The sequence below is a fragment of the Ambystoma mexicanum genome, chromosome 6q (assembly GCF_040938575.1).
Source record: "Ambystoma mexicanum isolate Mex_15411 chromosome 6q, UKY_AmexF1_1, whole genome shotgun sequence".
Taxonomy (NCBI): Eukaryota; Metazoa; Chordata; class Amphibia; order Caudata; family Ambystomatidae; genus Ambystoma; species Ambystoma mexicanum.
Genome location: NC_090937.1, coordinates 1,306,678,169 through 1,306,690,768, shown reverse-complemented (window position 1 = coordinate 1,306,690,768; position 12,600 = coordinate 1,306,678,169). Strand labels below are relative to the sequence as shown.

Sequence of the window (12,600 nt, the reverse complement as noted above, 5' to 3'; positions counted from 1 at the left end):
TATTAAAGAAAATAAAGCATAATGCTCGCCTCCTTGTCTTTAATAGAATGAAGACTTCCTGAGCTGTTAGCGTTGGCAATCTTTATTGTCAATCATCACATTTTTTTGTAAACTTTCTCATGACTACATTTTATCATTGAATCTGTTTCAAGGTGACTGAGTTGGGTTGAGTGAGTAATGATGGTGGTTAATAGGCGGTCTGGCCAGGAAATTAGCCTTTGCTGGACAGTAAAGTGGATGTTGTGCATTAAAACAACAAACAACCAGAGATCAATAATCTGAAAATGAAGCCGATAACCATCAACTTGCTTAGGAAGCCTGGTGCCATTTTATTGTAAGGAGAGTCTTGCCATGTGTTTGAGATGACAATTGAATTATAAGTTCTACTCTTTTGTTAATTAATGCACACCGCCGGGGTACATATGTCACTAGAATAGCAATGGCTGTTTTGTGGTCAGAGGACATTTGAACACTCATCTCTTGAAGGAGCTGAAACTCTCAGTGAGGAGTGTGGTGCTTTTTTGTAATTTGGCATACTGAGGGCAAATGCCCAACCTTACTTTGTTCTGTCTGTTTTGGGGGAAGGATTCTGTGACTCTGAGATCCATGTTTCTGAGATGCCCGTATTGCATATCGCTGTTCATTGCTGTACATAATTAATTAGACATGCCAAGTGGCAACATGTTGCTAAGAACTGTCTCAGTTAATAGATTGTGCTGGGCACTTGATTTAGAGTTCAGTAATTGGTCAGTCACCTTTTTCGTCATGATTGGAGGCCGAGTGCCTTGTATAAAGCTGGGACTTGAGTCGGTGGGGATGGGGATCAATGTGAACAGATGCTGTACCACAAGGAAGCACAAAGCGTGCCATGATAACAAAGTTGGATCCAGGCGTGGGTAGATTCGGGTGTCATAATTGGTGTGAACCCCCAAAGACCCAAACATTTTTGATCCCCTTAATAAAGTCGGGCCAGGTGGCAGATGAGGTGGTGGGTGGATGGAGGATGGCATCTCTGATGAATAGCATTGGATCAGTATTGAAAAGAGTGGTGTGGTGTCACCTGGATCTCTTTTAGGCTACTGCTGATCACAAATTGGAATCCCATTTGCATGAAATTGTAAATGGCTGAGAGCCTGCAACTTCTTTTGTTGGTCCATGTATATTTTTAACTATGCTTCTGTTATTTTCGGACATTTGTCCTCAGATCACAGACTTGACCTCCCTGGATTACATTGTTTGTATTTAATGTACTGCTTGTATGCTCCATTTTGCCTCTATGTCATTGGTGTTCAAAATAAAAACTGTAATTCCAAGACTTGACCTCCCTTACGAATCGGCAGCCATGCTCGTGTTAAAAAATTGCCTTTATCGTTCTTACAAATGGTGCTTCCTGTGCTTTTACACACGCTCTTCTTACGTGTTTTGTGACAGTCAAATAGTTCATTTCAGTTAATGTCATGTAATTTCATTTAGTAATATACATACAGCAAATTGCTTCGTATATACAACAATTAAAAACATATTTATAAGATACAAACATAAAAACATAAGAGATTTCCAATTCCATAATGATAAAAACATGAAAATCTAAAGTTTAAAACATCATTAAAAGCTATAAATCATGATTCAAATAGCTCAGATATCTCCACAAATTTCCGACAAAATGTGACCAGAAAATAGATACAATTCAAATAATGTCCTTCCATGAACATTTGCCAAAGCAGCGAGCGATCATTACAATCAAAACAATTATTGTGCTTCTTACAAATGGTTCTTCCTGTTCTTTAACACAAACTCTTCTTATGTGCTGTGTGACAGTCAAATAGTCCATTTCAGTTAACAAGCCAAACATGCTGCAGCACCACCTAGTATCTATCCCTGGTAGTTCACCTGCATTTCAGAGGCACAGAGCAATGCCCTGGGGGCAAACAACTCAACTGATAAGCTTCTATTTTGACTTATTTCACTCCACATGAAACTATCTCAATTGTCTTATAGTAAACCACTATTTTATGCATAGCTTTATCGCCCATGACTGACAGCTCTCAATGATGCTGCAACCACAGTCATGACTTTATTATCTTGGCGCGCAGTGTGAGTTGCCAATAATCGAAATTCAGAGTAGAGCCAACAAGCTAAATAACAGAGTAGTCATGGAATTATGCTGCAGAATTCAACGATAAAGTCATCAGTGAAATATATTAATTAAACCTGTATTGAGCAAAACAGGCATCTTGCAAACCACGCTCTCAGCAGTACCGCACACCTTCCAGCCTCGTGCTGCTTTAGCTGCTGGCTCAGTCATCCAGGAGGGTTCACAGATACCCCCGGGACACCATTTTATTTTGAGAGAAGCCTCCATTTGCTCCGTTGGTCCTGAAAGGAACACTCCGGAGATGCGATTAGCAGTCACTTGTTTCAGTAAACACCGACTCTAACATATGCCTCTCAAGCAATGTGTATCCAAACACACAATTTACAAATAATTAACATGATGTTAATTAGTCAGATTAATTTATGCCACTTTGTGGAATAATTTCCTCGGAGTCTTTAGGAAGGCTGCCAGCCAGCAGTGTGAGCTGAAGGCTGTGAAATGTGTTCGAAGAAGCTGTTGTGATGCGCCGCCGCACGAACAGGAATCAACAAGGGGGCGGGTGGGGTGGGGGGCAGGTTTATTTAATTATTTCTTACCAAAGTGTGTTCTGCATGGATATAGTGCAGCAATGGACAAGTCGCGCAACAGGAAGCAAGAAATACAGCCACACAAAAGTTGCACTAACTGATTCAGAAACAGACTAGTTTAGTTCAGAGGTCATGCATCGGGTCTAAGACAGAAAGATATTTGACAGTGGACTTTTGAGTACAAACACGTAGAAACATATGCAGCCTGGTTACAAGGTAGCTGATAGTGGTCAGACAGCAGGTATTAAAAAATTACTTGATTTTTCAGCACTCTGTCATAGCACAGGTTTCACATCTGAAACTCTGTTTTCCCGCCTGCTTTTGTATGGAAGGGATTCCTCCAGATAAAATCATTACAGCACGCAGTATTACTGCCGCGTTAATACTGCATAACTCATAGAGTTCAATGGATTTCAAAATGGAACCTAACAGTAGGGTCTGTATGATTTGGAATCATGTGGCCCCCAACCCAAATAGAGTTCAATGTACTCCAAAATGGGGACTAACAGAAGGGTCTGCATGATTTGGAATCATGTGGCCCCAACCAAAATAGAGTTCAGCGGACTCCAAAATGGGGACTAACAGAAGGATCGGCATGATTTGGAATCATGTGGCCCCTTCCCATTATTGCATTTTTACCACATGTTATCATGATAAATGAGTTTGACGTTATTACCAGAGTTTTTTTGGCATTGTTAGAATGCTTTAATTAGGGCCACCAATTAGTCAAAGGTTGCCATGTAATTGGTGGAGTGCTGGGGTAATGGAATGCACTAAGTGCAGGATGTCAAACATTCACTCCTGTGTATCGTGCTAGCAAACTAGTTCAACGCAAGGGCATGTGGTGGGCATTTGCATGCAATGCAGGGGGAAGAGTACAGATAATGATGATGATAATGATGTGTTATTTATATAGCGCCTTAATCCAAAGCGCTATATAAGATGCAACATAAGGGGAGAGCGTGGGTGCCATGCCCATCGCACACTAAAAGTAACAGGCGTGGGCACACATCACTAGGATCCTAGCACACTGCTGTCAGGCCGGCAGTGGAAAGACACCATGGCCCTCATTACAACACCGGCGCTAAACCATGGCGCTATTAGCACCATGGTTGGTGCCGGTGTTGTAAGGGGTCCGCCTTGATTCAATGGGGAATTACCACCCCATTCCAAGGTTGGCGGGGTGGTAATTCCCCATTGAAGCATGGCCCTTCCCCATTCCCATTTTCGCCCCATAGGGCTCTATGGGAATGGGGAAGGCGCTAAGTACGGTACCGCAAACTGCGGTACCGTACTTAGCACCAAGGTCCCTTTGCGGGTTAACCCATTAGCGCCAGGGTCGTAATGAGGCCCCATGACATAATGTGGAAAGTAAAAGACCCGCCATTCATGTGTATGCTCACATGTCCCAGAATTCACTGGGAAAGCGGGCAACACGCTGTGGGAGATCCACATCTTCTAAGTGAGACGGTTATGAAGGCATGACATTTTTTGGAAGACTACAAACAATAAGGAATTTAAGAAAGTATCTACACCTATCAGTTGGTATGTCTGCATGCCTCAGACTCCAATGGGAAAGAAGAAACCACAGTGTTGCGAATCCACACCATCACTGTGAGATGTTTATGAAGTAATGAAACTGCTCGGAAAAAGGTCACATTAAAAAGACCACATAATAATGAAGTGAATCAGAATACATTAGATACCACTTTTTTTGGGGAGACAACATATCCCAGAATTCAGCAGCACAACTGAAAACAAGTGAATATTGTGCTTAGGTAAGAAAGCGTACACTTTTAGTAGGTTTTGAGCAGTGCCTCGAAATAGGGGGAAACAGCAGGGGTGAGTTGCTATTCTCCTTCTGAACACTGCTGTTTGTGCGTGGCTAAAATATGCCATTATTAATCTAAATACAAGAATGAAAATAGTCGATTTTCTGATGTTTTCCATATTTGTATTTTAAAGCAGATATTATTTATGACTCGCTATATGTGTATGTGTAAGTCATGAAACAAGTGGGCAGATGAGAGTATACGGTAGGCGCTATGATCGTATGCGTTAGTTTTGATCTTGTGGCTGAATACTACTTCTGAATACTACTTCCTATGAACTTGATCTGCAAAGTTCTAAAACTGATATGATTAGTCAAAAGAAATAGGTGTATGCTTCAAAACCCAAAGGACACAATGTTACTCTGTTTTGTTGATTGAAAGACTCGTTAATTTCAAAGAAATATATTTTTAGTGTAGTGTATTCTCAATGGGCTTCATACCTTTCTGGGTACCGGGTCCGGGTTCCCTGAATGGGGAAATACCAGGCCATTCTGACCTTGGAGGGCCCGTTATTTCCCCATTCAGGGAACCCGGACCCTGTCCATCCCCATTCCCGTTTGAGCCCCCATAGGGCTCAATGGGAATGGGGAGCATGCTAACAATGGGCCCGTTAATGACGGGCCCATTGTTAGCATGCTGGGCCGCTCGCGGGACCCGCGAGCGGACCTCATAATGAGACGGTAGGTGGATAACGGGGCCAGCAGCTCTACCGTCCCCGTTAGCCCCCTACCGCCTTCCTCGTAATTAGACCCAATGTCAACATCTATGTCAACACTAAACAGGTGGAAAGAATGTGAAGATTAACCTGAAGACACAAGGGAAGAAGAGCATTACAAAGGTACAATGAATGTTTCGATTAAGGAGGCTACACAAAGGAAAGAAGTGAATTTTGGACATTCACGGATCCAGAGTTCACAAAGGGAAAAACTGCCAAAACAATACATTGGGACAGTAAAGACAAGGACGGTCATGGACAAGGAAAAGATTACGAATAAGGATCTATTTGCCACAGCCCACTCCCATTCTTAAATAGACAGGAAGTGCTCAAAATGATTCACACCCTTCCGCATTCGAGGATGATCAGAGGGAGAAACGATTGTTTCAGAAGAAAACTGGGCATGACTCAATATAGGAAATAGTAATACAGCAGAATACTTAATGCGATCAGCAGTCAATTCCAGAATATCGTTGTAGCCTAGAATCTATTAAATTATCAACAGTTATTATCTCATCGAACACTATCGGTGTTCATTTCAAACATATTTTATTACAAATCTCTAAAAAATCTCTTAATTTGAGATCACAGTGCATAACAATGCATAAAACAATTCTAAAAGGACATACATTTGTATTGTGTGTGACAATAAATTCTTCTCAATGGAAGACTGGATGTTCTATACATCATTATTCAAGATGTTAATCAGTTACTTATTTCTGTTTCAACCTTGAGTTGGTTTGTAGGTCAACTACTGAATTTTAGCTGACATTTAAGAAGCAAAACTCACCATGTTTCAGTCCTCTTGGTAACTGTGGGACTTTCATCAGGGTGCTCACAAACATACTTTAGACACAGATGTATACACATACAAATATATTTTGTTGAAGTATTGCTCACAGGTTCATGGGTATAACTGTTGATGAAGTACAATAAAAACAAGAGTAAGCAATAAATGCTTACATTACTTGTGAGAAGATTAGTTTGTCAAAGTTTCACAGGGCATTGACATTACCTTGTTATACTAGTGGAACTGGTCCTTCATGGTTCGTTGTCCTATTAAGGGACCAATGTTGTTTGAGAGGAAAAACATTCCTTCTATATGGAAACTGTATATTAATTACAAGAAGGCAGTGTCAGATTGTGCCATCTATAATAACCATCAGCAGGTGTTTTCTCTTATTAAAATAATTGTAATGTTGCTCAAAGGTTTTACTTGTTTGAAACAACATCTAATTTCAATAAGACTCCTTTAGTTGGTGTTTCAGTCCTTAATATACCACTGTTAAGTGTTAAAGTGTTAAGTGTTAAACGGTTAGTTTAAGGATTCGTTGTTGCTTACATAGTCCTAATCGGATCTCAGTATTGGGCCGGTTCTTGACCCTTCTTAAGTGTAGTTAGGAATTTCACAGTGTCTATTTCGTCATGAGGTACACCACGTTAGGTTCACAATTGTAGCGTAGAGCTTGTAAATTATTCCTTCAAATGGTGCGCTGCAGTAAATAAAATTAATATAATATTCATCTAAATTCGCCTTTTTATATGGATTTTTCAAAATGTTTTCTGATTATGGCTGTTGAATATTAACAGATAGGTACCTTCACGTTTTGTCCTCAAGTGTCTTGGATCAAAAAGGCTCTTGAAAGGGCTGATCAATAGCGCGTGTAGTTTGCTGCTTTGTAGGTAATCACAAGCGTATGCTGTTACTTAGCTGTTCCTTGTTTCTAGCTACAGTAACAGCTCAAAACAATAGCTAGAGCACGGTTGATAACTACTAACATAATTCGTAGAGCCGCTTATTTTCTTACCTGTATTGTTGGTTCGGTTAATATGTAGCATATTTTTCCGCTCACGCCCGTTACTTGAAGTTAGTAGAGGTTGAAGCTAGTGAGTTCCCTTTTGGTGTTAACAGGTGCTTCCAGGTCTAACTGCTCTGAAGATACTCGAAATAGAACCCGGAAAGGCCTGCAAAAGCTCCATCTTGGGAGTGTTGTATCCGGTTCCTTTGTAGTTCAATTTTTGTTTCTATTGAGTTATCTCTTTCAGTATTACAGTGTGGTCCAGTTATATTTTGGATCAAATATCAGGGATTGATCAATGATTTGTCTTTTATTCTGTTGTTTAGGTAAATAACAACCATTAGTAAGCCTTAAAGATTTTTTTTTAAAAAGGAGTTAAGGATTTTTCTTTAACGGAAAAAATATTTTTTCTTTGTTACCTCAATAGTTTTCATAAAAGAACCCATTATGTTTACTCTATTCATTCTGAATAGTATTCCCTACTAAGGGTTTTTATTCTTTTGTCTTTTATTCATTTTCATAATTGAATAGGCAAATGATTTGGTGATGCCATTTTAGCAGTGGCGCGCCAATCTTTTATATTGATAGCTGGAGTCTCAGATCTTATGCCACTGGATGGCTTCATTTAGACCTATCACATTACTTTTGGTTAGGAAAATGAGCCTTTGTTCTTTTTCAAGTAGGATTTTGTTCTTTAGGTTGTGATTATTACCCTGTATTGTCATAATCACTGTCCATTTGAAATCTTCATGGCCATGTTTTTTATCCAAAAAATGTTGCACCATTGGGGCTGCTAGTGTCTTGTGCTTTATACAGCTCCTTTGTTCAATTGTACGTGTTTTGATCTTTCTATTAGTTGTACCTATATATTTAAGCTTACAGGGACACATGATCATGTATACCGCATATTCTGAGTTACAATTTGACAATTGTTTCTGTTGCCATGATTTGGAAAGTCCAATGTCTATGTCTTTGGATTATTATGTTAGTTTACATATGGTATAGTTACCACATTGGGTAATGTCCTGTTGGGGGCTCTAATCCCCATGTTTCTGTAAGACTCATTGGGCATCATTACAAGTATGGCGGTAAGGCAACAACGGCGCTGGTATCGCTACCCGCACTGTGCTACCGTACGGCCATACTAGGAGTTCTGCTCGTGGGTGACCTTGCAGCCACCAGGTCTGACTTGGTGGAAGTACCAGCACCCACAGGCAGAACATAATGGTATCACCGGTACCATTGTTAACGGTACCGGTGCTACCTCTCTCCCCATGGGAATGGGGATGTACCGGGCCCGGCACTCGCACAAGGGCAATTACCAGGTCCGGATGGGCCGTAATAGCCCGGTAATTGCCCATTCGCGGGTGCCGGACCCGGATGCGAGTTTGGAGGTAGTCTTGCCGGTAAAACCGGCAAGGCTACCTCCAAGCTTGTAATGAATTGGTATTGTTACTTTAAGTTTACTACTACTTACCTTATTCCCAATGCTGGTCGATTTTTTGTATGCAAAAGGGGAAAAGGAATTTCTGAGTTAGAATCTTTAAACACCTTCTAGTGCTTTCGGACTATACTGCTTATCTTCAAGCTCATGTTTGTGAAGGTGTTCACACAGATTAGTCTTTCATCCGGTGGTTGTTTAATTTTGTCTTCCAAAAGTGCGTCTCAATTGCTATGTATGCTCTTTTAGCAGACTTCCGGATTCATTTCTTTGGGTACCCTCTTTGTTTCAGTTTTTTAGTAAGATTCTGCGCCTCTTCTTCGAAGGCTATCTGTTGGCTACTGTTCCTCTTGAGTCTCAGGAATTGGGCATATTGTAAATTGTCCCTGAGGTGTTTCACGTGATGGCTCTGATAGGATAGTGCAGGAGTGAGTTTTTTTTCAGTAGCTTTCTGGAATGGGTTTACTAATAATTGACCTGCTTCATGAAAGATGGTCAAATCCAGGAAGTCAATGGATTCTCTCGGTATGTTCATAGTGAACTTCAAATGGTTATTGAGCTGATTCAACCATATTAGAAATTCTTCTGATTTTTCTAGTGTGCCCATCCATATCATGAAAATATCACCAATGTAGCGTGCATATGATTGTAGATGATTTTCAAATGGATGGGTTGTGTTTATATTTTTTTTTTCTCAAAAAGTTCTACATATAGGTTTGCTAAACTGCAGTACCCTCAGTTTGTTGAAAAAAAGCACAGTTAAATTCGAAGTAAGTCCTTGTTAGAGCTACTTTGATACACCACGATATGAATGAGGTTGGAACATGGTCATATCCATTCTTGTTAGCAGTATCACTTCTATCATGTCTAGGGTTTCCCGTTGGGGAATATTGATGTATAGGTATACAATATCCAATCCCACTAGATAGTTGTTTTTAGGGTCATACGGGAGATGTTCAAACTTTTTTATTACATCTTTCATATCTTTAAGGTATGATTTCATGTTGACCACGTAACCTTTGAGATAATGATTAGAACATTTGGAAAGTGGCTCTAAAATGGAATTAATCCCTGATACTATAGGTCTACCGGGAGGATTCACTAAGCTTTTATGAATTTTGGGTAAACAATAAAATGTTGGAATAGCGGGATTTTTTGTGGTTTTTATTTCGTTCAAGGTTTTCCGTTCCCGAGTAGGCTCTTGGGACAGTTTAGTATACTATCGAATGTCATCCAGTTCTTTTTGGCATTCTTTGGTGTAGTCAGTTTTGTTTAGCATCACTATAGCTCCACCCTTATCAGCTGTTTTTATGATGATGTTGTCATTATGAGAGAGTGATTTTAGTGCTTCTTGCTCCACTGTATTTAGATTCTGAAACATCAAAATGTTAGATTTTTTGAGTTTTTCAACGTCTGCCAGAACCCTTTTTCAAAAATTAGTGACTCGGGGGAGAACGTATATGTCGCTGGGCAGAAAGCCGAGGGGCATTTTAGACCTGTATGGTTGATCATGTGGGATTCGCTTACTTCTTCTGTCTTGCTAGCAAAACATTATTTCTGATGTATTTTTTGCTTACATTTAAAGAAATCTGTGCGAAAAAGAAACAGATCATGTTTTTTTAAGATCACGTAGCCTACCCCTTTGTTCAGAACTTTCTCTTCTGTAATGGTTGGTTCGTAGTGAGACAGGTTCACTAAAAGTGATTCTCGCTTCTGGTGTATCTCCTGTCTCCATTCCAATTGCCCCTGTTGTGGCCTTAGTATAAAAAAGGCAGAATTCCCTAGGTCTGATTTCCTCTGCCTTTCTTGTAGATAGAATTACCTCATCCTCGGTTGGGATTACTAATTGAAGTCCCTTCCCCTGGGTTGTCGGGGTCACTACTTTCATTACTAGAGCTGAATGATGTTGCTCGAAATCTTACCCTTCTGTTTTGACGATTTTGCCCATTGGGTTGTGATGTCTGTGTTTTATAGCCGTCTTTAGTGTATGGGTAGGACTTTTCATGGCTATATCTCCCTAGATCTTTTTTAAATCTGAAAAGTTTGAATAAACTAAAACACACAGTAAAAAAACAAGAGTGGACATCCAAGGAAGTATTTAAAATATTGTAGATGTTACATGATTCCGTGTCTAAACTTTAAAAAAATCTAAATAAACTTTGATCTGTCTTGAACAACAGTGGAAAGGAGAACAATCATTACCTTAAGAGCAGTGGTCGAAGTGGGCAGGAGCAGTCAGGAGCAGTGCTCCTCTACTTTTTTCATTAGGTTTACTGTTCCTATACGTTTATGTTAAAAAGAAACTGTTCCGGAATGGTTTAATTTTAAAATAAAAGTGTAGCACTACAACACCTTAAAAGGCAGGCGCATTTGTTTTTCGGATTTTGCCTTATTGGGGATTGGAACCTCGGACGTGATGGTTCAATTCAAACATCACATCATGGTGAGCTATCATAGAACTGCTGGCTTGCTGTTATTACTTCAGTGGGTTGTTTGGGACAAAGCCCATTCCCAAGCCCCATCATAGCTCTGCTCTGCAGTAATCTGAATGTTTATTTTGCATTTAAGCAACGTGAACATACTGCAGGCAGAGCTGCGCATGCAGTTAATGTGTATGTGGGAGGAGGCGGCTTTAATATTTAGCATGCACCCTAGGAGTTGCGAATAGTGGGTGATTAGAAAGGTGAGGGTGCATACAGCTGCAAGCTGTGGGGGACAATGAATAAAGGTAATCATGCATTTTGCATCTTCAGTCACTGTGCCTCATTCCAAGTTCGGTGGCAGTCATGGCGCTATTTGCACCATAACTGCCACCAATAACGGGTCTGGCACCGGTGTTGCTCAATGGGGACTTACCGGTCCATTCCGACCTTGGAGGGACCGGTAAGTCCCCATTGACCAAACCATTCCCCATTCCCATTTGAGCCCCCAAAGGGCTCAATGGGGATGGCGCAAATAACGGGCTTGTGAATGGCAAACCCGTTATTTGCACCCTGGTCCCTAAGGTATGTTTGGTCCGACCAAACGTACTTTATGGGTCCTGTTTGGGGACTTGGAATCGGGCGGTAGGGGTTACCGGCACCGGTCTCCTTACCGGTGCCGGTATCCCCTACCGCCAGACTCGGAATGAGGCCCATTGTGTTTCTTTCAGCCTTTAGATAGTGGTGGGAGTGTAATGGAGGAAAGGCGGGACCCAGGTATGGGGTTTGTATTGAACATGTAAGGGGGTGTGGTGATGGGGTTTGTGGGGAGCCGGGGCAGGCTAGCAGGGTACATTGTTTCACTACATCTTTTCGTTCACTTAAACCACTGCTTAAGAGCTATTTACAATTCCTGACAATTAGACCACTGCATATGTCCGTTAGTATGTCCTAAATAATACCCTAAGCATTATATTGCATTATATTGCGGTTTGGTTGCACTCCACTACATATATTTACCTTTTCTTTACATACCAATGTTACTACTATGTCAGAATGGAATGTACAAAGCTCAAACCTAGCTGGGAATTGAAGAAAGCCCTGGAAATGGGGACACGCCCAAGTAGTTACAAACTCGGGTGAGCTGGTAGTAGAAGAAGGACTGGATGGGGGAAGCAGGAGTACATAGAGGCGCTCCAGAGGGGGAGAATGAGGGTTGAGTGGAGCGATCAGTGACTGTGAGATGTTGATTGTAGAGTACTGTCTTCAGGTGTAAGATAGAGTGAGGCATGCTTATCTGCATTTGTATCTTGTTCCAGAGTCATATTGCATAGCAGAAAAGTCCTGTTTCCTGTTTAATTCCCGCTTTCAGTTTTTTGTTTCCATTTATTACTCTTCGCATTTTCCATGTAATAGGAAGAAAACATACAATTACCTCCTCTTCCCATTCACATTAGCTGACAATCTATGCAACAGGCTGTTGAGTTTACAAGTGTTTGTTAAAATGATGTATAGGTCCATAAATGTGAGTTAACAGCAGTAGATGGTCAAGCGTGGTTAAGTGTATTCCAAGAAAAAAATACAATATTGATAATTTCAATAAGTGCTTTTCCTTTATTCATCATAGTTTTGTATAGCACCAAATTACAACAAATCTGTTTTGAAGTGCAGGAGAAAGTGGATGGAGCAAAGGGAAGCACACAGTAAAAGT

At 40.7% G+C, this 12,600-nt stretch overlaps 1 protein-coding gene across 2 annotated transcripts in view; it reads right to left on the bottom strand.

The window, feature by feature from the left end:
• Positions 1 to 12,600, bottom strand: part of LDB2 (LIM domain binding 2) — a 1,443,494-nt gene that overhangs the window by 548,356 nt on the left and 882,538 nt on the right. The gene's annotated exons all lie outside the window — the stretch shown is intronic.